General features: G+C 38.2%; 1 long non-coding RNA gene across 1 annotated transcript; it reads right to left on the bottom strand.

Annotated features, from left to right (window-relative positions):
* Window positions 1-22,219: 22,219 nt before the first annotated feature.
* On the bottom strand, window positions 22,220-24,323 carry LOC103099005 (uncharacterized). The gene is made up of 2 exons (XR_458729.2): window positions 24,030-24,323; window positions 22,220-23,207 (listed from the first exon to the last, which is right to left on the bottom strand). It is a non-coding gene; the product is annotated as an uncharacterized LOC103099005 (long non-coding RNA).
* Between the last annotated feature and the right edge of the window lie 844 nt (window positions 24,324-25,167).

The raw sequence follows: 25,167 nt of genomic DNA on the forward strand, positions 1-25,167 counted from the left end.
TTTGTGTTGCTGGAAAAATTTATGAAACTGAACTGATTTTACTCACTACAAATATATGGCATGTAACCTCTGCTGGGCTTTTGCTGTTCTCAGCAATCTTTCTATTCTACCCTTATTTGCTTCTTCTCTAACTCCTTGAAGCAACTTTTCTAAATCTTTTTTCCCCTCTCCTTTAACTCTTAATGACATCTCTAAACCCTACACTTATAGCAAATGATCTAATCTCCTACTTTATTGAGAAGAACTTCTAAAATAAGCTCTTTCAAATCCTTTCATGCATTCCAAAAGCCTTTCCAATATGATCACTACCTCTTTCTTTTACTCTATTCAGAAGAAAGATATCTCTGCCTAGTCATAGTAGGATCACATACTTTAGAATTGGAAGACATTTTGGAGATCATTTTACAGATATGGAAAATGAGGCTCAGAGAAATTAAATTACTTATTCAAAGTCACATATTTGATATATATTTGGGAGATAAAATCAGGTCTTTATTCTTTCTGCTTCTGTCCAATCTGTCAATCGATATAACCTGTCTTGGCACTCCTTCTTTTGTCTTGATCATACTCCCTCCAGCCTCTCTTGCCCCCATGAATCCTCTATCTTCACCACACCACTCTCTCTACTTATCCACAAGCATGTTCATCTCCTTAATTCTAAAAAAATTCTTCCCTTGTACCTTTATTCCTCTTTAGACACAATCCCATCTTTCCCTATTGCTAATTTTCTGAAAAAAAATGCCCTATATCTGATGCCTCTGCATCCTTAATATCTAATCTCTCCTCATATTTTTTATAATCTAGGCTTTTGCCCTACCACTGAATTAACACTGCTGATTTCTGTCTTCATTGATTAGATTCAATGGTCTTTTTTCCTCCTCCTTGACCTTTCTTCAGGTTTTGACACTGTTGGTCATATGACATTACTGGATAATCTTTCCTTCCTTGATTTCAGAGATGCTATAACTTCTGGTTCTCCTTAATCTGTGATTGGAATATTTCTTATTTATTGACTTCCCCTCTCCTCAATGTAGGTGCTCCCTATAGTTCTGGCCTCTATTTTCCCCTTATTTCTGACTCTCTTTTGGAAGTCTCATTCATTCCATTGCTTCAGTTATTGTCTCTTTACTTTTTAGGTCAAACATTAAAATATATATTTTGTTTTTGTATCACTTTCATTCATATATATATCATGTATATTTGTATATGCATATGCATATCTATTTCCTCTATCTACAGAGTGATTCCCTGTAGCAAAAAATAAGAAAGAAAAAAAAGCAGTTCAATCAATCACTCAACAAGCCTTTATTAAGCACTATGTATGAGACATTTTGATAATCACTGGGGAGACAAAGAAAATAAAAAACCAAAACAAATCAAATAAAAGAAAATCCATTGACTCTGCCATAGGAGCATTTTGAGGGAGGGTGCTGAGTAGACACTTAGCCTGTTTAGGGCTCTCCCTTGAGGTAGCAGGAGATATCTGCAGAGGATCAGGAGGCCTGTCTCATAGGAAACAGGACTTAGGACTTCAAGGTGACTCGGGTGTGGGAAAATCTTTGGGAGAATTATGAAATTTTTGGAAGCAAAGAGGTCCTAGTCAGATGGCCTAGATCCAGGGGTAGAGCTTCCTGGGAAGGCCTTGGGGCTAAAGCTGAGGCTGTCTACAAAACTAACATAATAGCTGAGTCTGAGAATATATGTAATTGTCTCCATCTATAGATTCCCACCTTTGCAAAGACAGGAGGGAGGTACATTTTTTTTTCATCTTATCTTCAGGACCAAATCTGGTCATTATAATTAGTTGGTAGTCACAATTTTTTTGCTTTATATTTCCATTGTTGTAGTTATTGTGAACATTATTTTTCTGATTCTATTTCAACCTTTCTCAGTTCTGATAGTCTTATTTCTCTGCATTCTTTACTTTATGGATATTTTAGATTTATTTATCTGAGTACTTCTTACATTCCTCCCTCCAGTAGATTTTATGCTCTCCCATTTCTCTGCATTCTTCATAAGCATCATTTCTTATGGTACAGTAATATCCTCTTATATTCATGTCAGACAATTTATTTAGCCATTCTCTAATTGATGGGTAGATACTCTGTTTCCAGTTCTTTGCTACTATAAAAACAGAGGATCTCTTCTGATGGGCCCATCACTTCTGATAGGCCCCATGTTTTCCCTTTTTCTTTTCCTTGTCTCTCCCACCCCTAACAACATATATGTAAAAACCCATTTTTTGGTTGTTCTTTGTGTTCAAAGCCCTTCAAAACTTGGTTGCTCCCTACTCTTTGTCTAGTTTTTACAACCCTTGGATTATATGGACTTTTGTCTTCCTGACAATTCTCACAGGTCAGTCAGTCAGACTCAGGCAATAATAAATATTTATTAAGTGCCTACCAAGATCCAGAAACTGTGCTAAACTTTGGAAATACAAAGAAAGACAAATACAGTCCCTGATCTCAAGGAACTCACTAGCCAGTAGGGAAGACAACATAAATACATCTATGTATAAACAAGATATGTTACAGAATACATTGGAAATAATCAACGTAGGGAGGGCACTGATACTATGAGAGTTTAGGAAAGGCTTCTTGTAGAAGGTGGGATTGTAGCTGAGACTTCAAGGAAACTAAGGAGAGAAAGCATTCCAGGAGGGGTTAGTTAGCAAACATGCACAGAGTTAGGAAATTGTGTCTTGTTTAAGGAAAAATAAGAACTCTGGTGTCACTGGATTGTTGAATAACAGGGTGAAGTGGGATAGGATGGGATGGGGTGGAGGGGCACTAAGGTATAAGAAATCTGGTAGGGTAGGGAGTAACCAAGTTTTGAAGGGCTTTGAACAACAAAAAAAAGATCCATATATTTGTTTTTGGAGGTGAGTAGGAGCCACTGGAATTTATTTTATAGGGGGCAGACTTCCCTAATCAGACCTACATTTTAGGAAGAGCAATTCTTTGTTTTCATACTTGACTGTGTGCACCTGCTTCCATCTTTTACACATACAGCTAAGATACATGCCAGGATCAGTCTAGTTGAGCCCTAATTCTCAACACCTTCTGCCTCTCCTTTTAACACTCTCATAGATTCATACTTGATGATGACTTGGAAAAAACTGAATCATTAAAAGTTCTATTGTGCATTGTGCTCAGGAAAGACAGTGAAACAACCACACTTTATAAAGATTTTCAGTATGAAAGACATTAAAGGGAAGCAAATATGCTTTTCTACCTGATTCCCATTTAACCAGGTGTTGGGATCTCTTGCTGAGACTAAAGGGACTTTGTAAGCCGGGCCAGGAGGTACTGAAAGTAAGAGGCCCTTCTCTGTGGTGATTTTAAGGTTGTTTAAGTCAGTTAGCAAGCATTTACAAAATGATGACATTTGTGCATTGTTAAGGAGTTTGGAGAGGGAGATAGAGCTAAGGGAAAGGTAGAAATTGAGCAACCTGCAAAGCCCCTACACTGGTCAGGACTGACGCCTCCAAAGTAGTCCAAAAATGGCCAGAGAAAACCTTTTTTTAATTAAAATTTTATTTTAAAAATATTTCCCCATGTTTCCACGATTCATTTTCTTTCTCTCTCCTCTTCTCTAACTCCTCCCAGAGCCAACAAAAAATTCTACTTTGTTGGAGAAATGCTATCATTTGATACCTATTTCCACATTATTTAATTTTACCATGGAGCAATCTTTTAAAGCTGAAATCCCAAATCACATACCCATGTAAACAAGTGATAAGTGATGTCATAAGTTTTTCTTTTGCATTTCTACTCTCATAGATTTTTGCAGAGAAAACTTTTAACCAGGGATGTCAAGCAGGAAGCCTCAGGGATAATGGTCCACATGATCTTGTAAAATCTGCTTTTAAGACTTGGTCACTGGCCCCACTAAACTCTTATTGAGACCTCTAGGAATTTTGAAGGCCATAAGTAAAGGATAAAGGAAGAAATTGTAAAGTCAGTCCAGTAAAGCCTAAAGCAAGGAGACTGACCTTTGGAGACCCATATGGACATGCCTTTATGCAAAGGCTAGAAAACAAGAGTAGGGTATAGACAAATTACTACTGAGTGACCAGAGAGGAACCTGGGGGACTCACAGGAATAATCTCAGGAGGGATTGGAGACAGGAGTGGAAGGATGATGTAGGACTCAGTAAGTTCACAGAAGGGATATTGTTGAGGGCTGTCAGGCTTACGTGCCTAGAACTAATTCTCTAAACCATCTATAATCTCCGCGCTCAAGAAAGGAGAGTCTACAAGTCCAACCCTTCCCAAGGCAAGCTGAACAGAAAAGGTTGGTGCAGAGACTATTAAAATACAGTCTTTCCTCTTAAAGCTTAGCAGTATACAGTATAATTCCAGGAGACACAGAAAGAAGCTCATCTCTTCCCTCATCCTTCCTTCATGGAAGTTTCATAGTGGGGAAGGGAGAGGATCATCAGGTAGAACAATCCTTAGTGGGTGGTCATAGTGGTGATGGGGGAGACCTATGAGAGAACATCAGGCAGCTAAGGATAAAGAACACCCATTATGGAATTGGAAGATGAAGTAGAAGGGTGGTCAGCTAGATGACACAGTGGACAGAGTACTACTGGACTTTATATCAGAATGGCTTGGTTTCAAATCTCACCTTAGACACTAGCTATGGGACCCTGGATAAGTCATTTACCATCAGTTTTCCCATCTGTAAAATGAGGATAATAATAACATTTATCTCCAGGATTGTTGTGAGGATAAAATTAGAGAATTGTAGATCTCCTTGGATATAAACATAAATGCTATAATATATAAATGCTAGCTGTTATTGTTTCTCTTATAGCTCTCAAGCAGTGCAATGTTGTTGGTGTGGTCAGAAAGACAAAGAGATGGAAATGACAAGATGGCTGTGGGTCTTCTCAAAGGGTCTGAGAGATGGAGAGGAAGATGGAATAATAAATTTACAAAGCTCCTTCCAAAGTTTTTCTTGTTTGACCCTCACAACATCCATCCCTGTTTAGTTGATAATGATAGATATTATTATCCCCATTTTATAGATTTGGAAACTGGGGCTCAATCAAATGGTATCATTTACCTGAGGTCCCAAATTGGGAACATCAACTAATAAATAGGATGATAGGGCACTGAGCTCCTCTGAGTCAGAAAGGAAGAATGAAGCCCAACATGTCTTAGCAAGCTGCGTGTGCAGCCAGAAGAAAGACAGCTGGGTTCCATGTGTCACATTATTTTTAATAATAAATTCATTTGTAGTTGCATAATGAAACTTTTGAACCAAACTTCTTTTCCAGAAGAATAATCCTTAACTGATATGAAATGCCTTGGTAGGATTTGGTCAGGTTTTAATTTTCGCTTGAATAAATAATGTAAGACATCAGGCAGAGTAAGATAAAAGTGAATCTCTATGCTTTCATCTCTCCATGATGGAAATAAAAACTACTTTAGTCTAAAACAAGTTTCCAATTAGTTTCTGTGAAATATAATTCTTTCCCTCTCCTTTCTGGATACCAAAACCACTTATTTTGATAGCTCATCTGGAGGGGATCTAAATGCTCTGGAATCAGGGTGGGGGCAATATTGAGGGACAGTCACATATAGGATGCTGCCCAAGGGGAAGATCACTGAAATTCAGTCATCAAACCAACTGGACTATGCTTTTTTCTGGATTAAAAAAATATAAAGTCAGAAGCCAAAGCTTGCTTGGTAGGGGCCTGGCTTCATGACCTTCTTGTTGTCATCAGAGTGTGCAGGCCTGGGCAATTCCTTACCATAGGCACTGAACTTCTAGGCCTGCAGTTCAGTTACACATCAACCTCTCTCCTTTTTGCTTTTCCAATTTTTTTTTTTTTTACTAACAGGGTAGGAAATAGGCAATAGAGAAAAGTAGGTTTTCATTAACTAAAAAAATAGAATCATAGAGGTAGGGGAATGGAAGAGATGTGAAATATTGCATACACTTTCTGCATTACTAGTTTTATCTGCCTGTTTTGCTTGCTAAAATGTGCCTCTCCTGAGGCGAGAGCAATTTGCTAAGTATATTATTGTAATATAAAAACAAAGCATCGGGTAACTACCATAGTACAGCTACCATGCTGGATCTGGAGTCAGGACGATCCAAGTTGAAATGTGGCCTCAGATATTTGCTAGATATGTGAACCTGGTAGAATCATTTAACTCGGCCTCTTCAGTTTCCTCATCTGTAAAATGGAGATAATAATAGCACCCACCACCTAAACTAGTTGTGAAGATTGAATGAGATAAAATTTGTAACATGTTTTGTAATCCTCAAAATGGCACACGAATGCTAGCAATAATAATTATAAAGCTTTTTTTTTTTTAAAGAAAAGAGAAGAAAATAAGATGCAATGGAAAGAGGTATCAGAGAGATTTCAGGGAGCTCCCAAGGTAGTTCCTGGGCCACCATGTACACAACTTAGAGCTTCTCTTCTTGGTGAAACTGTCTCTTCTCTAACCAAGCAACTTACGGGATCTGTGGCAATAAAAGCATAAGATACCACCATACCCTTTGGTCTCTTTAATGGCCACAACCCATAAACCCACCCATTTGGGTAACCCAAGGTATGTAATAGAGTGATGTGCCCAGAGCCACATGGTTAGATTTATGAAAAGTCTATCAATTTCCAGCCCATCCTCTATTTACAAAACTACATGAGCTCACATTTCCAGCAGAATTACCCAATGTTTTTCTTTTGGATGTGAAAAAGAAGTCAGAAGATGGTGTGTTTCTGATAAAGAAAAAAAAAAGCAGAGGGAATTCTGCCTAAGGCCACTTGTCACTTTTATGGACAAGAAAAAATCACTCCCAAACTTTGAGGTTCCAGTCTGTTGCCTAGCTACCAAACCTCCCTGTCCCTTCCTCATACACAATAGTCCAAGACAGATACTTAATCATAATTGATGATGGTGGTTAAAATGCAGGACTCATAGTGATCTGAGGGAGTTCTGTTCTATATACCAACACACTTTATTCTCCCCAGTGGCCATTTTGTGTATGGCTACTTGTTTTAGATGACATCTTTGTCTCTGGTCCACAGTGCTGCTCTCTCCTCTATACAAACACTTTTTCTTTTTTATATCTCTTCATTATTCTTCCTGTGGAAATGCCGTTAATGTTCTTATGGTTGATAGTCATGTAGCCGACTGAATAGACAGAGGCTGTCCCAGAGAGCTAGAGGATGGCTTTGAGAGGAAGATACTGGTCATAGCCCTTACTGTACGAGAAAGACTTAATGAAGGTTAGAAACATTCTCTCAGAAAGGAACCCTCTTGCTCATTGGCCTCATCCCTAGGAAAACACTAGGTCCTTCTTTTTTTCCTATTTAATTTGAATTTTTTTATTTTAATAGCAATTTCCACATGAGTTTTCTGAAGTTATATGATTCATATTGTCTCCCTTCCTTCTTCCCTCCCGCCCAGAGCTGACAAGCCATTCAATCTGGGCTATATATTTATTATCATGCAAAACATATTTCCATATTATTCATTTTTTCTAAGTGAATAATCTTATAAAACCCAAACCCCAAACATGTATACAAATAATAAAGTGATAAATCATGTTTTCATCTACATTCTTACTCCAACAGTTCTTTCTCTGGAAGTGGACAGCATTCTTTTTTCATAAGTCCCTCAGATTTGTCTTAGATCATTATATTGCTGTTATTAGCAAAGTCTATCATATTTCAGTTAGCGTTTATACTGTTCTCCTGGTTCTGCTTACTTCATGCTGCATCAGTTCATAGAGTCTTTTCAGCTCTTTCTGAAATGATCCTATTTATCATTCCTTATAGCACAATAGTATTCCATCACCATCATATACCACAATTTGTTCAGCCATTCCCCATTTGAAGGACATCCCTTTAGTTTCCAATTCTTTGCCACCACAAAAAGAGCGCAGCTATGAATATTTTTGTACAAACATCCTTTTCCATTTTTAAAATCACTTTGGGATACAGACCTAGCAGTAGTATTACTGGATCAAAAGGTATGCATTCCGGCACTGGGTCCTTGTATTTGCATATATATTCATTCCCATACAAATCTGTTGTTATATGTTATTTTGTGAGAGCAAATTTATTAAGCCAAAAAAATCAATGATCCCAAGAATCCTTGTCCAGTTTTATTTATCACTAGATCATCCCAAAGACCTTTTTGGTTCAGTGATTGGTCACCAGTCATTCCATGAGATACAACCTGTTAGCTAGGTTATTGTCTTCCTATCACTCCTTGCTATGTGAGTCACCTGTGAAAGCCTCTCCTATCTTCTGATTTCCAACCTTCTGGAGACTTACCCATAGGTCACTGCTCCCGAAGATAGGGTTTGCTCATCATTCTTTTCATTGCATATCAGGTCGTGGTAAATTTCTACTTTTTGTTGCATTGTAGACTAGCATTCTGACCAATAGATAATCATTGTCAAGTCTGTATACTTAAACATTTCTGCTTTGATGTTTAAAGGGTGCTGCTGGCCATTGAGCCACATTATACAGTTATGGCAGGAACTCATCCTGGAAGCTTTGCATCTTCATGTCTAGTTTCCATCAATGCCATTATCTTTTTTTTTAAACCCTTACCTTCTGTCTTGGAGTCAATACTGTGTATTGGCTCCAAGGCAGAAGAGTGGTAAGGGCTAGGCAATGGGGGTCAAGTGACTTGCCCAGGGTCACACAGCTGGGAAGTGTCTGAGGCCAGATTTGAACCTAGGACCTCCCATCTCTAGGCCTGACTCTCAATCCACTGAGCCACCCAGCTGCCCCCCAATGCCATTATCTTGCTGGAATTGGTGACTAAAGTATATGCATTCTATTACCGCTTCCATCTTCAAACCTTCTAACTAAACCTATAATATGCCATGTGGTCAGAACACTTCATGATCTTCATTATGTGTACCCATAAAGAGTCCCAGAATGTCAGAAATGGAAGCTACCTGAGAATTCATTGAACAAATTCCCAACTGAAGCTTGAATTCTCTCTATAGATTGCTTATTGGATAGATAAGTTAACAAATATGTTCAGAAACATGGGGGAAATGGGACAAGAGCTAAGGGAGGGAATATAATGTTGAAAACTTTAGAAAATAGATCCCTTGAGGAAAAAAAACAGAATATAGGTTTTGATTTTGGTTAGTTTAGAGAAATAAAAGCTTATGCAGGCCTTGTGTATATATAACATTTTTGGGATACCTGTTTGATGGGATTGAAGTGAATTCAGATAATAAATTCAACCAACTTCTCTCTTCTAATTTAATTGAATGCTTTTTAAATTGAACTGTCCTGTTTTTATGTAATGGAGATATTACAAGAACTTATCTTTATTAATTCCCTCAGCCACCCCAGTTATAAGTAGAGATTGACACCTCATCTTCCCCCATAAATGTTTTGTTCAAGATCTAAAACTTTGAAGTTCCTATGTCTAATCAGTCTTCTATCCTTCTATTTCTCCTTCAGTTCACTCATCCTAAATATATCCTTTGTAAATGAATTAAGTTACAAGCATTTATTAAGTGCCTCCTATATGCCTGGGGCTGAAGAAATAAATACAAAAAATAAAATGACCCCTATTCTCCAGGTGACTATAGAAATAGTCTACGGTGTATTTTCTCTTCCCTTGGCTTTTGGTGACATTATTTTCTCCTATTTCTCCTAAACTAAACTGCTTCTTCTCAGTTTTCTTTGCAGAATTCTCATTTATATGCTTATCTTTAACTTAGTATGTTCTTCCCCTCCCTTCTCCCCAAAGTTCTGGCCTTGACCCATTTCTCTTCACTTTCTTAAAAAAAAAGGAAAATATTACATTACATTTTACAATCAATGGCAAATGCTGGTTCCAGGGCAGAAGAATAGTAAAGGCTACAATTGGGTTAAGTGACTTGCTCAGGGTCACACAACTAGGAAGTGTCTAAGGCCAGATTCACACCTATGACCTCCTGTCTTCAGGCCTGGTTTTCTGTCTACCAGACACCTAATTGCTTCTTCTTTTCACTTTCTCTCAGCAAACTTTTTAGGTTATTATCTTCTTTACATAGATGGATTGAATTTAGTTCCAAGCTCATGGTCCTATGATTCCTTGATTTACTTTTACCACTCTGATCCCTCCCCTATTTTTATCCAAGTACCCATGTATGAAAATATTTAAGTATCTAATTACATAAGCAACTAATGACATAATTTCATAGGTACTTATGTCCCTAAGTATCTATGTACCTAAATCCTTAATTATCTAAGTACTTAATGTATATAAGTATTGATGTACCTAAGTACCAAAATGACTACCTAAATACCTATATCCCTTATTAACTAAGTAACTAATTACCTAATTTTAAAGTATCTAAATACCTAGAACCTAAGTATCTATATACCTGAGCACCTGTAAGTATCTAAGTCCTTAATTATCTAAATACCTTCTTGTCCATAGATCCTATTACCAAAGTGCTGATATATTTAGGTTTCAGTTTTCAATTTATTTCAAACCAAACCAATTCAATCCATTTAAAAATGGTTCTATCTGGCTCAAACCAGAGGCACCTAAATACTCAATCACTTAGATACCCGAGTGCTTAAGTATCTAATTATGTTCCTAGTTACCTAAGTAGTAAGTGCTTCTGTCCCCAAGTACTATCATGCCTGATTATCTAAGTGTCTATATATCTAAGTACCTAATTACCTAAATATCAAAATGCCCAAGTACTTGCCTAATTGCCTAAGTATCTGAGTGCCAATTACCTATTTACCAAAATGCTTGATTACCTGCAGACCTAATTATCAAAGTGCTTCTATAACTAAGTACATATTTTCAGTTTAGTGCAAACCAAACTGGTTCTCTCTGCTTCAAATGAATTCAAGCAGATTTAAACAGGCTTAATCAGATTCTGTCTAGTTCAAAGGTACTTAAATTGTTATCATGAACTCATACTTAATTACCTAAGGACCTAAGTGCCTATAAACTTAAGTATCTAACTATCTATGTAACTTCTTAAGAGTCTATGTACTTAAGGACCTAATTACCAGAGTATTTATATACTTAAGAGCCTATATTTAATATAGTTGAAACAAAACAGATTTCATCCAATTTGATGTAGTTAAAATTAGTTCAATATGCTTTAGTCCAGCTCAAACCAATTTAAACAGGCTTAGGTCAGTTTCAACGTATTTCTGTTTTGAAGTTAAATAGGAGGTAGGTAGTTAAATACCTAATTATCTAGGTATCCTTAAATGCTGAATAACCTAGCTGATTGCCCAAGTATCTAATTTCCTGAGTATCTTCAGTACCTAAATACCCATTACATTGGTACCTAATTAACTTATTATCTACCTAATTACCTATAAACCTAAGTACCTAATTACTTAAGTAACCATGTACTTAAATATGTAAGTAAATACTAATGCCTAAGAATTTGATCACCTAAACATTTAAGTACCTGAGTACCCAAGTAGCTCATGGTACCCAAGTAGCTCATGGTACCCAAGTAGCTAATTATCCTAGTACCCAAGTAGTAACTGACTGTGCCACACTTCCCTTCTCAAGACTCCCTATTGCTTCTAGATAAAAATGAAAAATTCTGAGACTGGCATTTAAAATACTGTATAATCCTTAGTTTCCTCTGAAGTTTAGCTCCAATAGGACTTCCTATGAGAAACCTTATATGATCCTCCTAAATGCTAGTGCTTCTGCTTTCTCAAATCATGTTCTCTTTAATTATATTTTTAAGATAAATATTTATTTATCTTTTTTTACTTATTGTGTCCTCAAGTAGAATGTTGTTTCTGTGGTATCCTCATAGGGATCAGTAGACATTTTCTTGTTTTGAATCAGAATACACAAATGATTTTAAGGATTATGATGATCCTATTAGTGCAAGAATAAGAAGAAATAATTAAATCTAGATGACAGCAATTTAGGTTAGACATTAGGAAGAATCTGATTATTGGCCATATTTTTATGCATATTTTCTGTGATGGGAGTTGTTGGAAGCTGGTTGAATAGGCATCATTTGTTGTGTCTTCTTTGTATGCTTTTTTGTATATTATTTATCTATGTGTATCTATGTCCCTCACAATAGAATGTAAGCTTCTTGAGGAGGAGACACTTTTGCTTCTATCTTTGTATCTCCAGCATATAATACAATGGCTGGGACATGGTAGATAGTTAATAAATGTTGGGTGATTGTTTATTGAATTTATGCCTATTAGGAAGAGCCATAACTAATACTGGGTGAATGTATTTTTAACCTGCATGTCAATATCTGAGGATGGTGCTTTTTCTTGGAAAGGGTATGTTTTCCCCTCATTGAATTCCTTTATCTCTGTATGAGATGAGTGATCCTTCATTGGCCTCTGCTACCATTCAAAACAACTAGGCACCTCTTCCCTCTGGATTCAATTGACTTGGTGCCATTTTTCTGGACTCTGATATTTTTCTGAACCACTTTCCTAGTATGAGTACACAAGTCAGACCATCCTTCCTCCATGACTTTTCATGGGGGTGTGGGGAGGAGTGGCTATTGAAAGTATTGCTAGTTATAACATGCTTTTAGGAACTTGATGTCTATGGAATCAGTACTTATGCAGCCAAAGCTGGGAAGGATGTATGTTCAATCCAGTGATAGATGAAGAAGACAGTAAATGAAATGTCTTTAGTAAATGGCCACAGGACTTCAGGCACTGAATGTGGGGAAATTACCACTTTTCTGATGATTTTAGGATGGGTCAATTAAAAGAGGGTCTCTCCCTGCTTTCAAATTCTCTGCCAATTATCTAATAGTTCTTGGAGGAGACAGCATTTCTCCACTCATTTTTGGAAAGGAAAATATTTGCTTAGCTGTGACACGATTGTGATTCTGGGTAAAAAGACTCAGTAGAATATTTGGAGTCAAGAATGGCCTGGGATTTATTTTTTAAGTGGCAATGAAAGGGGTACACAGTGAGGGTAAGAGAAAATAAGGTGAGGTAATGGGCTTTGAGGATTTCAAGATATGAAGATATTGGACCTGATCTATCATATAACCTGATTGAGGAAAAGAAGACAGAATTGGAAGGAACACAGAAAATGCCTGGGATAATGAGATTCTGAGAAAGGCGTTTCCAGCATCCTGTGGAACAGAAATCTAACACTGAAGTTCCAGTAGTGGCTGCGGATGTGAAGAGAAAGTAGGACTGTAGAATCACAAAATCACAAAATCTCCAAATTAAAAATCTCCATAGAAGGAATCTAATATAACTAAGAGCTAAATAAGAATTGTCTCCACGACAAACTTGTTAAGGGATTGTTTGAAGATCCTCAGGGAAGATCCAGTTTTGGATAATTCAATTGTTTAGTGATTTTTTCCTTTCCTGATATTGTTTCTCTTGGAATCCCATCCATTGCTCCCAGTGTTGCCCTCCAGGACCAAGTAAAAGTCTAGCCCCTCTTCCATGGGACAGTCCTTGAAATGCTTGAGGCAAATATGGTAGGGTTAGGCAACAGATTGGACAGACAGAAGTAGCAATGATGAATAAAATAATTATACTGCAGCTTTGGATATAGAATTGTTTCCAGGTGGCAAGAAAACTGGGTCATCCATGGCCAATTCTAATTTCCACTCTTATCATGAGTGGTGCCCAGAGCCACGGATTGATGAATTGTGGGATTGTTCACATTCATGGTCACAACGGATGAAAGACATGACTTCCCATTCTGTTTCTAATGTGCACAGACAAAGACTTAGGCCTGTTAAGCAATAAGAAAGTGGCTGATCTTCAAGAAATTCTTTCCCTTTTGCTAGGAGTAGGAAGAGATGTATCTATATATCCTGGATATAATGCAACTTTGCTCAGAAGCACTGAGCAGGACTGGGTGATCTCTTTGTGATTTTTCTAAGATCCATATATGTTTATTTTTTTTGAAAACCATTCTTTAAAACATTCCTAACTGCTTATTAGATTGTCTGACTGCTGTCCTGAGTGAAGTCAGAATTCTATAGTGCATTAAGATCCCACCTATCCCTTGGGTACAATACAACAAAAGAGAACAGCAGAGTCTAACATGAAATCAAACTAAAAATGGGGATTTGTTTCATCCTGAGCTGCATTCAGAATTTACTCCTCAAATGGCTCTGTGGCTTCTAGATGGAGAAAAAGCCAGTGTCAAAATTGGCATTTTTTTTGGTAGCAATTAAGTTTTCCATGTGTTTATCTCTGAAATGATGTAGTAACTGTCTTGGGGAAGGCATTCTCTGAATTGGTTAGTGAAGTTTTTCTTGAAGACAATTTAAGATGAAGGAGCTGTTTGTTTTTTTAACTTGATAAAGGGAATCTTTGATAGCTACCTCAGCCAGCTGTCAAAGCCAAGGGACACCTTTCTGCTCATTTACTGAGAAACCAGAAGATGCCACTGAGGCTACTTTTCCTTATAGAAGAGGAGGTGGCGGCTTTCTGACAGCAGATTAAAAGGCCACTGGAAGTGATTTCTATTTCATCTATCCTTTTATATCATTTAATGCTGGGGGCCATCAGTCCACAATGCTTTGACAGAGTCACATGTGGTAGCTGGGGAGATCACAGAGTGGTCCTTGGCAAGATGTGACTGCCCACTCTTTCCCCCTTGCATGACCTCTTGCATCAATGCCCCTTACCTATGAATTGACATGATTATTATTCTCCCTAGTCTCAAAAGAAATAATGCAAGAGTAAAACACCTGTACCCTAATTCTCCAAAATATCACCAAAAGATCAGACCCTCAAAACCAATCCCAAAAGACCATCATGGGTTAACTTTTACTTAGGTACATAATTCCCAGCAAAACTGCAAAAAAAAAAAAAAGCAGCTACAGGCCAACCCCAAAACTTTCTCATGAAGCCAGCACACAAATCAATCATATGGGCCCATACAATATGTACAGGCACAGTATAGTATAGTATAGTAGTAGTCTCTCGGTAACCAAGAATGACAATTGTCTTTGTGAGCTTTCATCTGTGATGTACCCTCATATGGCTTGAAGAGGGTGGGGATAGACGAGTGTGCACAAAAACACTTGTGCATGAAGGAGATTTAAGTGGAAAAGTCGGTGCACAGAGACAGTCCCACTCTCTTGGCGTTGGAAGCCTGGGTCCAGTGGCACGAAAAATTGTTACACCTGGAGACTTCCTCAGCTGCATGGGATGGCCGTGTTGTCTTTTGTGCTCCAACATGCCCTAAGCACTCCACAGTGCTTTGCTGCGTCACCCTCTCAGCTGCTGAACTTTCCTATTGGTTTCTTCCGTCTGTTTGGCTGAAGCAGTCTTCACATGCTGGGTGAGCAAAGCCCTGGTTCAACAGGGGTCTATGACCCAATGGCTACCCTCACAAGGTTTAGCCAGCCTGTCGAAGCCGTTGCCCAGGGTGTGGCCGCTGCTGCATGCTAGCAGCTACTGGGAGCCACAAGTGAGAGCTGGGTGTCAGGTGAGGGTCAGAGGCTGGAGAGCTGCCCTAGAAGGGCACAACAAGCCTTCCATACCAGAGATACTACTCCTCCCTGAGCACCCCATACACCCCTGTACAGGCACAGTACAGGTACACTAAGCTTCAATATGCCTCAGTGACTCAATTACACAAATCAGTAACTCAAACTCCCTAGTAAGCCACCTGTGACGAAATCATTTATCTGTTGTGCAACCTTTATTCTGTCTGTGATCACAATATAAAAATATAGAATGTTAATCAAGTGATTTGTTAAAAGTTAATGTATCACTTTTCCAATTATCTCTCTTTGATTTTGTATACCTGCATGCCAAGAATATGGATATAAAAATAAATCCTAAGCCTGGGAATGTCGGAGCAGCTATCAAATGCAAAGCAATCCCATGGCCATTATGATTAAGCTATCTTCCATTTGTTATTTATTTTATTTTATTTATTTTGACTGATTGTTCACCACCTTTTGGGAACCCTGGAGTCGCGAGTGGGGCTGGACCCTGACTGTGGCAATTTAATACTCCTCATGGTCATCTATTATTTCTTTTATTTTTCATTATATTAATGTGTGATATATTGATTGTATTTGTATTATATATCTTATCTCTCTACTAGACTAGAAATTGAAACAGCTGTTGGCCCAGTAGAGAGAGAATTGTTAAAAGAGTCAGGAAGACCCGGATTCAAATCTACCCTCAGGCACTTATTGTTGCGTGACCTTGGATGAGACATTTAGCCTCAGTTTTCTTGACTGATAATAATATTATCTACCTCTCAGGATTATTTTGAGGATCAAATGTTTAATGATACAAATATTTGTAAAGAAATGTTTAGTGTGATGGCTGAAATTTTGGTAGACCCTATACAAATGCTTATTTCCTTCCCCTTCCCTTCCTTCTAGAATGTCCAGGAAAAGAGGAACTGTATCTTATTCTTCCTTATGTAGCCCTGACTTAGCCATGTTGATAGCCAAGGCAGAAAGACTTGGGGGAAAGACCTGGCTCGTTGTATTGAGAGTGCTCAGATTCCTAAGTTTCACTACTTCTCTTTGGTAAAAGAACTTGTGGGTTGGAGAACTAACCAGTGGGAAGTGGGAATGAATAATTGAGGGGCCAAAAGGTGGCATACAATGCCATTCAGGTTTGGATGAGGCAGGTGGCACTCAAAGACTCTTCGCTAAGAACTGAGATTGAAGAAGAGTAGTGCACTCAAGAAAGCAAGTAATTGGACAATGAATATACTTCCTTTTTTACTTCTTTTCTCTTATTTCTTCATCCTGGAATTTTTGTTTGCACTAATAGATTCCTCCATATCTATTCCTCATCTTTCTTTGAAATATTGTCTCTGTTTTCTAATGTTTCTAACCAAAGATAAAAATGTTGGTCAATGTAACCTGAGTGTTGCTTATCATATTTTACTTAATATATATGTAGCTTGTGTGAAAAGCTAACTATTACTTCTCTCTCTCTCTCTCTCTCTCTCTCTCTCTCTCTCTCTCTCTCTCTCTCTCTCTCTCTCTCTCTCTCTCTCTCTCTCTCTCTCTCTCTCTCTCCCCCTCCCTCCCTCTGTGCTGGGACTGACTTGTTCATTTCATCTGTACTCACAGTGACAGACCTGGGATATTCAGAGGGGACAACTGCAATATAAAACTTATTCTTGAAGTCCTAGGAGAAACTTTGATATGGTGGATTATAAGTCTACAACTCATAGCTGTATTTCCTGAACCCCTACTGGAATGCCTCCCATTTAAAAAAATAAATAGGGATAAATGTAAAGTTCTGTGCTCAGCTTCAAAAGAAATACAAGGTGTATGTGTATGTGTGTGTGTGTGTGAGAGAGAGAGAGCGAGAGAGAGAGAGAGAGAGAGCAAGAGAGAGAGAGAGAGAGAGAGAGAGAGAGAGAGAGAGAGAGAGAGAGAGAGAGAGAGAGAGAGAGAGAGATGATAGAATTACAGAATTTTAAAGTTAGCAGGGACTTTACCCATAATGGTTATCTAGCTTCTGCTTGAAAATCTCCAGTGAAATGGAAACCCAGGGCATCCCTTTCCCACTTTAGGATAGTTTAATTGTTAGGAAGTTCCCCTTCACATCAAGCTCCCAACTGCCTTTGGCCATTTTCTCCATTGCTCTTGGTTCTGCTTTTTGAGGTCAAACAGAACAAGTCAAATACCTCTTCTGCATACCTTTTCAGACATTCAAAGATAGCTGTCACATTCCCTGGGAATCTTCTTTTCTCTAAGCTAAACATCACCAGTTACTGACATGATATCCAGGCTCTTCACCATCCTGGCTCTTTTTCTCTGTCAGTTCTCCAGCTTATTAATGTCTTTCTTACACTGACATAAGATTAAGGGGAGAAGTGTAGTGAGATAGCAGTTCATGTGAGAAAGAACTGGGGGAAAGATCTTTCAGTGGACTGCAAACTCTGTGTGAGTCAGTGTTGAGATAGCCAAAAAAGGTAGGGTGATCTTTGACTGCATTGAGAAAACATAGCATCCATAATGAAGGAGATGAGAGTTCTGTCCTCTGCCCTGGTCAGACCAGATCTAGAGTGCTACACTCAGTTCTGGGAATCAGGCAGCCTACTTTTAGCAGGCACAATGGTAAACTGACATTATTTAGGTAAGTCTGGGATGGCAAACCCAGAAAAATCTCCTTATCATGAAAGGACAGAAACAGTTTTGTAGTGAACTCAATTACCCCCATGGGGATTCTCTATAGAAAATGCTTAACTCTAGATTAGTTTTCTCATCTTTCTCAATATGTTCTTAGTTTCTTCCTCCCACCATCAATTGTTATGTCCTTAAGGAATAAAGATTTATGTCCTCTTGGCAACAGAAACTCTGTGTCTAAAATAGAACTCATAACCTTTCCTCCAAACCTGCTTTTTCTTCCAACTTCTTGTTTCTGACCCCATCCTACTTCCAGTTAACCAGTCTCATAACTTATAGGATCATAACCTTAGGAATGAAAGAGACCTCAGAGGACACAAAGACCCTTTTCCTCTCATTTTATGAATGAGGAAACTATGGCCAAGGGTCACAGAGGCAGAAAATGTCTGAGGTGGGATTTGAAGTCATATCCTCTAACTCCAGACTCAGTGATTTTTTTTTCCTACTGAACCACATTGCCTCTCAATTTCTCGTATCACTTACATGAAGTCATCTGCCAAGCTCTGCCCATTCTATTTAAACCATATCCCTCTATTTAAATCAGACTTTCTCTTTCCCCTGCTGTCACCCTAGATTAGGCCCTCATCGCTTGGTGCCTTGCCTGTTGTAATGGCCTTTGAATTGACATCCTTGCCTCTAGCTTCTTTTTGTTCAATCCATCTTTTACATGTTGCCAGACTAGTCTTTTGAGTGCATTGCTTTGATTCCCTCACCTCTCACTGCAGATACCTCCAGTGGCTCCCCATTGCCTCCAGAATAAAAATTACACACTTCTTAACCTGGAATTCAAGGCCCTCCACAATCTGGCTACAGCCTTCTTTTCTTCCTTATCTTTCTAATACTTTCCAAACCAGCCCATGTGCTTCTCCCTTCTCTTGTGTGATTTCTGGACATATCCCACCTCCATTTTCCTGGAATGGACTTCCTCCATTTCTGATCATTGAAATCTTATTGTTCCTTTGGTGCCTAGCTCGGCTGTCATCTCCCTTAGGAAGACTTCCCTGATTCTCCTTTGCTGGAAGTGAGCTCTTTCTTCCTCAAGTTCTCATGGCATTTTGTCTGGACCTCCCTTTGTATTTAGCTGTAATATGAATTAAAACATGATATTCAAGTGCATCTCTTATTCTTCCTACTAGCCTATTAGCTCCTTGAAGTAAAGACTGTGTTTTATTTCATATTTTGTATACCCGGTTGAAATGAATTAATAAATATTTGGTTAAACTAGAGCACATCCAGAAATAACAATAGCGGTATTTAGTTAGAACTTTAAGGTTAGTGAGATACATTACAAATATAATTACTTCCATTTGAGCTTTATAACAACCCTGAGAGTTAGCACCTGAAAGAAGGAAGAAAAGGCAGGCAGGCAGGCAGGCAGGCAGGCAGGCAGGAACGAAGGAACAAAGGAGAGAAGAAAGGAAGAAAAAAAGGAATGAAGGAAGAGAGTGAAGAAAGGAAGGAAGGAGGGAAAGAAGAAAATGAAGGAAATGAAGGAAAGGAAGAAAAGGAATGGTAAGAAGGAAAGAAGGGAAGGAAAGAAGGAAACAAGCATTTAATTGCTTTTAGCAATTAATTAAAAGCAATTTTAAAATTAGCAATTAAAATTAAATAAATAAAATTAAATTAAAAAAATAAAAAAATTAGCAATTAAAAAAGCAATTAATTGCTTAAAATCAATTAATATCAGACACTCTGCTGAACACTTAAACATTATCTCATTTGGTCCTCACAACAACCCTGGGAGACAGATATTCTTATTATTCCAACTTTAAAGTTAAGGAAATTTAGGGAGCCAGATGTTAAGTGACTTGCTCAGGGTCACATTAACTAGTAAGTGTCTGAGGTAAGAATCAAACTCATAACTTCCTGACTCCTGACCCAGTGCTCTATCCATTGTGCCTCCTCTAAAACCACTGTATAGAACCTTATATGCAACAGGCATTTAAAACAAATGTTTATTGACTTGAGGTAACTTGAGTTTATTGACTGTAGATATTTTGATATGCATTTTGCAGATGAAGAAACTTAAGTTTAGAGAATTTTAAGTGACTTGTCTGTGACTTTACAACTATCAATCGTTGGAAGCAAAATTAAAAATGAAGTCTCTACTGATGCCAAGTTTAGCTCTCTTTCCACTTTGTCGCATTCCCTTTTGGGAACCAAATCCTTTGAAGGCCTCTTGAAGGAAATAGGGATATTTAGTTAGTAGAAATGAGACTTTTTTTTGAGGGGATATGGTAGTTGTCTTTACCTAATTAAATTAGAAGAGTAATTAGTTTTGCCTTGCCTTGCCTCAAAAGGCAGAATTAGGAGGAATAGATGGAGGCAATATCAGAATTTGACTTAATAGAAGAAAAATTTCTAAGCATTAGAGCAGTCTGAAAATGGAAGTTTCCCTTGTTAGGTAGTGAGTTTCTTCCACTGAAGAAACAAAGAGGTTAGATACTAATGTCTTAGGAAAGAGGGAATTGTACTCAATGATCTTTGATGTCCCTTCAAGCTATAATTTTTAGTCTCTGCAATTTTTATAGCAATTAGAATTTTTATTCTAAATGTGTGGCTCAGGAGTAATGGTGAAATATTGGATTTGGAATCAGTGGGTCCAAATTCATAGTCTAACTCTATTGCCTGGCGAGTCAGTTTAATCTGTCAGCTAAAATCCCATCTTCTTTTCTTTTTTCAGAAATTTAACACTTAATAATGACATACTCTAAGAAAGTCAAAGCTATTAACAAATGGCCAGTAAATACCAAGATATTCATATCAAGATTCTTTGTGGTAGCCAAGAACCAAAATAAAACATGGCATATGAATATAATAGGATATTATATTATATTAATCAGTAAGAAATAGGAAACATGAGGAATTCAGAGAAACCTGGGAAGATTAATATGAATTGATACAGGATAAAACAAAAAGAACAAAGATAAAAATATACACAAAGACACCCTCAATAACAATATCACCAAAAGGAAGCTGAACATTAAGGAATGAAAAAATCATTGAAGGTCCTAAAGAAGAGATCATGAAACTTGTCTCCTCCTTCAAGATAGAGATATGCAATATCTAAGATAAAATATTATATATATTATCAAATGAGGTTTTTGTATCAGGTTTTTTTTTTTTTTGCTAGAATCATTTTTTCTTTGACACAAAAAAGGACTCAGTTTGGAAGATAGTAGAAAGTGACTGTGATATTAAACTACATTCATAATACACACACATATATAACATATATAAAATTATATGTATATAATTTTAAATTCTTACCTTTTGCCTTATATTGATTCTAAAGCAGGAGAGCAGTAAGGGCTAGACAATGGAGGTTAAGTGACTTGTCCAGGGTCACAAAGTATCTGAATCCAGATTTGAACCCAGGACCTGCTGTTTTGGGGTCTGGCTCTCTATCAACTGAGTCACTTAGCTACCTCCTATAAATATATTTTTAAAAAGGAAATTCAACATCTCTTGATGGGCAATGAGAAATCTCTTTAGTCCTCAACTTTGGGATTATATGTATTCTTTCTATGTTTAACTTCCTATGGCCCCTGAATAGCAGTCCTGAAACCCCTTTGAAACATGTAAGTTTTTCAGCTTGCTGGGCTACACTTTGGGAAATTCCATTTTTATGAGACAGAGAGAGAGAGAGAGAGAGAGAGAGAGACAGAGACAGAGAGAGAGACAGAGACAGAGAGAGAGAGAGAGAGAGAGAGAGAGAGAGAAAGAGAGAGAGAGAGAGAGAGAGAAAAAGAGAGAGAGAGGGAGGGGTAGAGAGAGGGAGGGGGAGAGAGAGAGAAACCTCATGTGTAACCAAAAAGGAAAGCATGCAAGTAGTCCAGGGAGGGCCTGCCACTATTGTGTGGGCATCCTTTTGAGTTCTCTTCCTGCTACCAGAAAACGGTTAATACATTTTGCTAATGTCTACCAGAAGGCTCTCTTGGGATCTTTGGGAAGAGTAATCTTCACATTTAGAAGTATTTTCTCATTATGGATAATGGGATGATGAGGTGAAAAACGATCTTGGCTACTTATGATTCTAAAAAGCCCTCAGACTGAGTAATCTGTGGTGAATTAGACATAATGGCAGCCAAGAAATAACTCACTTAGTACAAGGTCCACTTAGTTATTTAATCACTTTTACTGGTCTACGTCTCTTCTGTGAAAGATGTTAAAACGTCAGTAATCACAGGACATAAAGCATAGTCACTAGGTGACAAACTGAAGAACTTGGGGGAGGCAGAAGGAGCTTCAACCAGCAGGACATGATGCTCGTGTGTGAGGACATGCGGATGACAAGAGTCTGTGACTTGTTCCATTACCCAGTGGAAGTGGCCAGGGCTTGACAGTTGGAACTCTGACTGGCTTTCCCATTTACCAGAATGTATATTGTTGTCATGCGGTGGTCCCCGTGGTCTGACATATGTCAGAATGTCTCCTTCTAGATCTATGCCATGTTGAAAACAATTAGTGAATAATTGAAAGCAAGCATCATTACATGCAAAGAGAATGTGCTGCCTTGGGAAAGGGTGAGATCCACATTCCCAAATAGCTTCAAGAAGAAACTAGATGGCTAGTGGTTGGAAATGCTATAGGGGGAATTCCTGTTCAGGGATAGGTTGGATGAGATAGTCTGAGATGTCTCTTTCAGCTCTGAGATTCTGTGATTCTGCTTATAAAGGTTCAGAAAAGCCCCGAATCCAACAGTGAGCATCGCATATCACTGGGTGGAATGGGTTATATTATTTCTGAGAGTAAAAATGTACCCAATTGCGAATTTCAAACAGCATCAGCAGGCAATTTGACAGCTTGTCTGGGACTTTGACATGCTCCCACTGAGGTAACTGAACTTGGAAACCAAGTTTCCTTTTGTGTCTAGTAGATGGGTGACTTTAGGATGCCAAATAGGATTTAACCTATGTTATAGAGTCAAAGCGGGGAAGTAGTTCTCTCTATAACTGGAATGGAAAAGAATATGTAAGTAGTGGGAGGGCTGGTTGTCAAGATTTGGGGGTTGGGGTGGTGAGAGTGGGTTAATGCATCATAATTTTGTAATTCAGCAACAGCTTCCATATAAAATGACAGTTGGCAGCAACAATTCTGGAAGAGAATGAATAACATCATCATATGAGTAGAAAGAGTGCTGTATTTGGAGTCTAACACCCTTTGTTCAAAACCTGTCCCTGCCACTTACTCCTGTGAACCTGGGCAAGTCACTTAGCCTATCTTTGCCTCGGTTTCTTCATCTGTAAAATGAAGGAATTGGACCAGATGGTTTCTATAGACTTTTCCAGCTCTAAAACTATGATCTTCATGGTTTACATTTAATGCTTTGCATTTTCTTTGTCTTTTAATTGCCACAACAGCTCTAGGAAGTGGATTATGCAAGTATTATTAACTTCATTTTACAAAACAATAAATTCAGTCTCAAAGAGGTTAAATGATTTCCTCTAGGAACCAGGAGGTAAATCCTGGACTCAGACCTAGACCTCTTGAGTTCAAGTTCATGTCCTTCCATTATACTTCATGCATGTTAACATAAGAAATTATAACCTGGCATGAGGTGATGCTGAGATGACAGAATTCTCTTGACTTGAAGAGAATGATGAAAGAAGACAAATGAGGAATAAGGATTTCTATCACTGGAGAAGCCATGTGCTGGACCTCAAGTGCTCTAGCCATGGGAGGGGTCTGTTAGCATTCTTATCAAGTGAAGATCCTTCTCTGGACTCCCCCTTAGCCTATCCTGGTGTTACACACAGAGTCTACACAGAACTGATTTACCATTATGGATTAGGCTAACGATAGCAGTACACTACTAATAATAAGACAACCTCCTGACTGTAATCCAGATCTCTAGAAACAAACCACCAACCTGCTTTCTAGAGGGTCTTACTAAATATGGCTTGCATTGGTACTCACAACAAGGTTTCCTCTCTGCCCAGCCAGAATCCACGTGTCTCTCTGAGGTGGCATTCTGGCAAGTCTTCATTGGTTGGTGCTACTCACAAGTGAACCCAAGATGCTTATACTTCCAAGTTCAGAGAATCCAGGAGTCTGTTCTAGTCATGGCCCAGGAGTAAGCTGGATGCCTGGGGTCTCCTGCAGGTTTAATGGTTCTGGCAAAGGGTGTTTCCAAGTTACATCTATGTTCTGATTCATAAGCTTATGAAACTATCAAATCAAAGCTAACAGTATTAGCAGCTCTTTATCAGCTATCAGCCAGATTTGAAACACACACACATACACACACTCATGCCCATTGGTTGTATATTAAATCTGAGGGATGTACACATCATTAATAGTTTACTAAATCTGGGGGGCACGCAGGTCATGAGTTGTTTACCAAACCTGGAGGTGACATAAGAGCAAGGTTCCTAGAAAGTGGAGAAGAGTGATTGGAAAGATGTCATTGATTAACTGGCTCTTTCTCAATTCACCTAGCATACATTTGGTCCTCTTGTATCAGTTCTGTCCAGAGTCTGATCCTGTCTTGGCAAAATGATTAAATTGAGATTCTGAACTTACTGAGCTGAGTAAAAGATCTATATAATGATACAACCCTTATCCAACCATCAGAATAGCAGCTTAATCCTTTTAGTACAGAACCCAAGAAAGGAAGCTGGAAGTGAAATCAGGGGATTTAGGTTCAAATCCTGACTCAAACACTGATTAGTTATGTGATACTGGGGAAGTCATAAGTACTGGGCTATTTATCCGATACTTTGGAGCTGGTCACATTTCGTGGACTTTGTAAGCTTAAGGCAGATACAAAAGTAATTTCAAACAGGAGCCCATCTTTAACTTAGGGAGAATTTTTTACAATAGAAATATAACTCTACTGGCTGAAAGACCTGGGAACACTTTGGGGTCGCCCTTTTCCTCTAGTACCTTGCACATAACTAGATTCCGGGAACTTCCTTTTCACAATTCTTTCCTTCTCCCTGTGTGGGTAGCCAGTGGTTCCCCTTGCAAGCACACAGGTTCACAAGACTCAAGACATAAATACTTTTAAATGTATTTATAGATTACTAGAAACAGATAGAATTTGAATTGGAGT

Source organism: Monodelphis domestica, chromosome 1, assembly GCF_027887165.1.
Source record: "Monodelphis domestica isolate mMonDom1 chromosome 1, mMonDom1.pri, whole genome shotgun sequence".
In the NCBI taxonomy this organism is placed as follows: Eukaryota; Metazoa; Chordata; class Mammalia; order Didelphimorphia; family Didelphidae; genus Monodelphis; species Monodelphis domestica.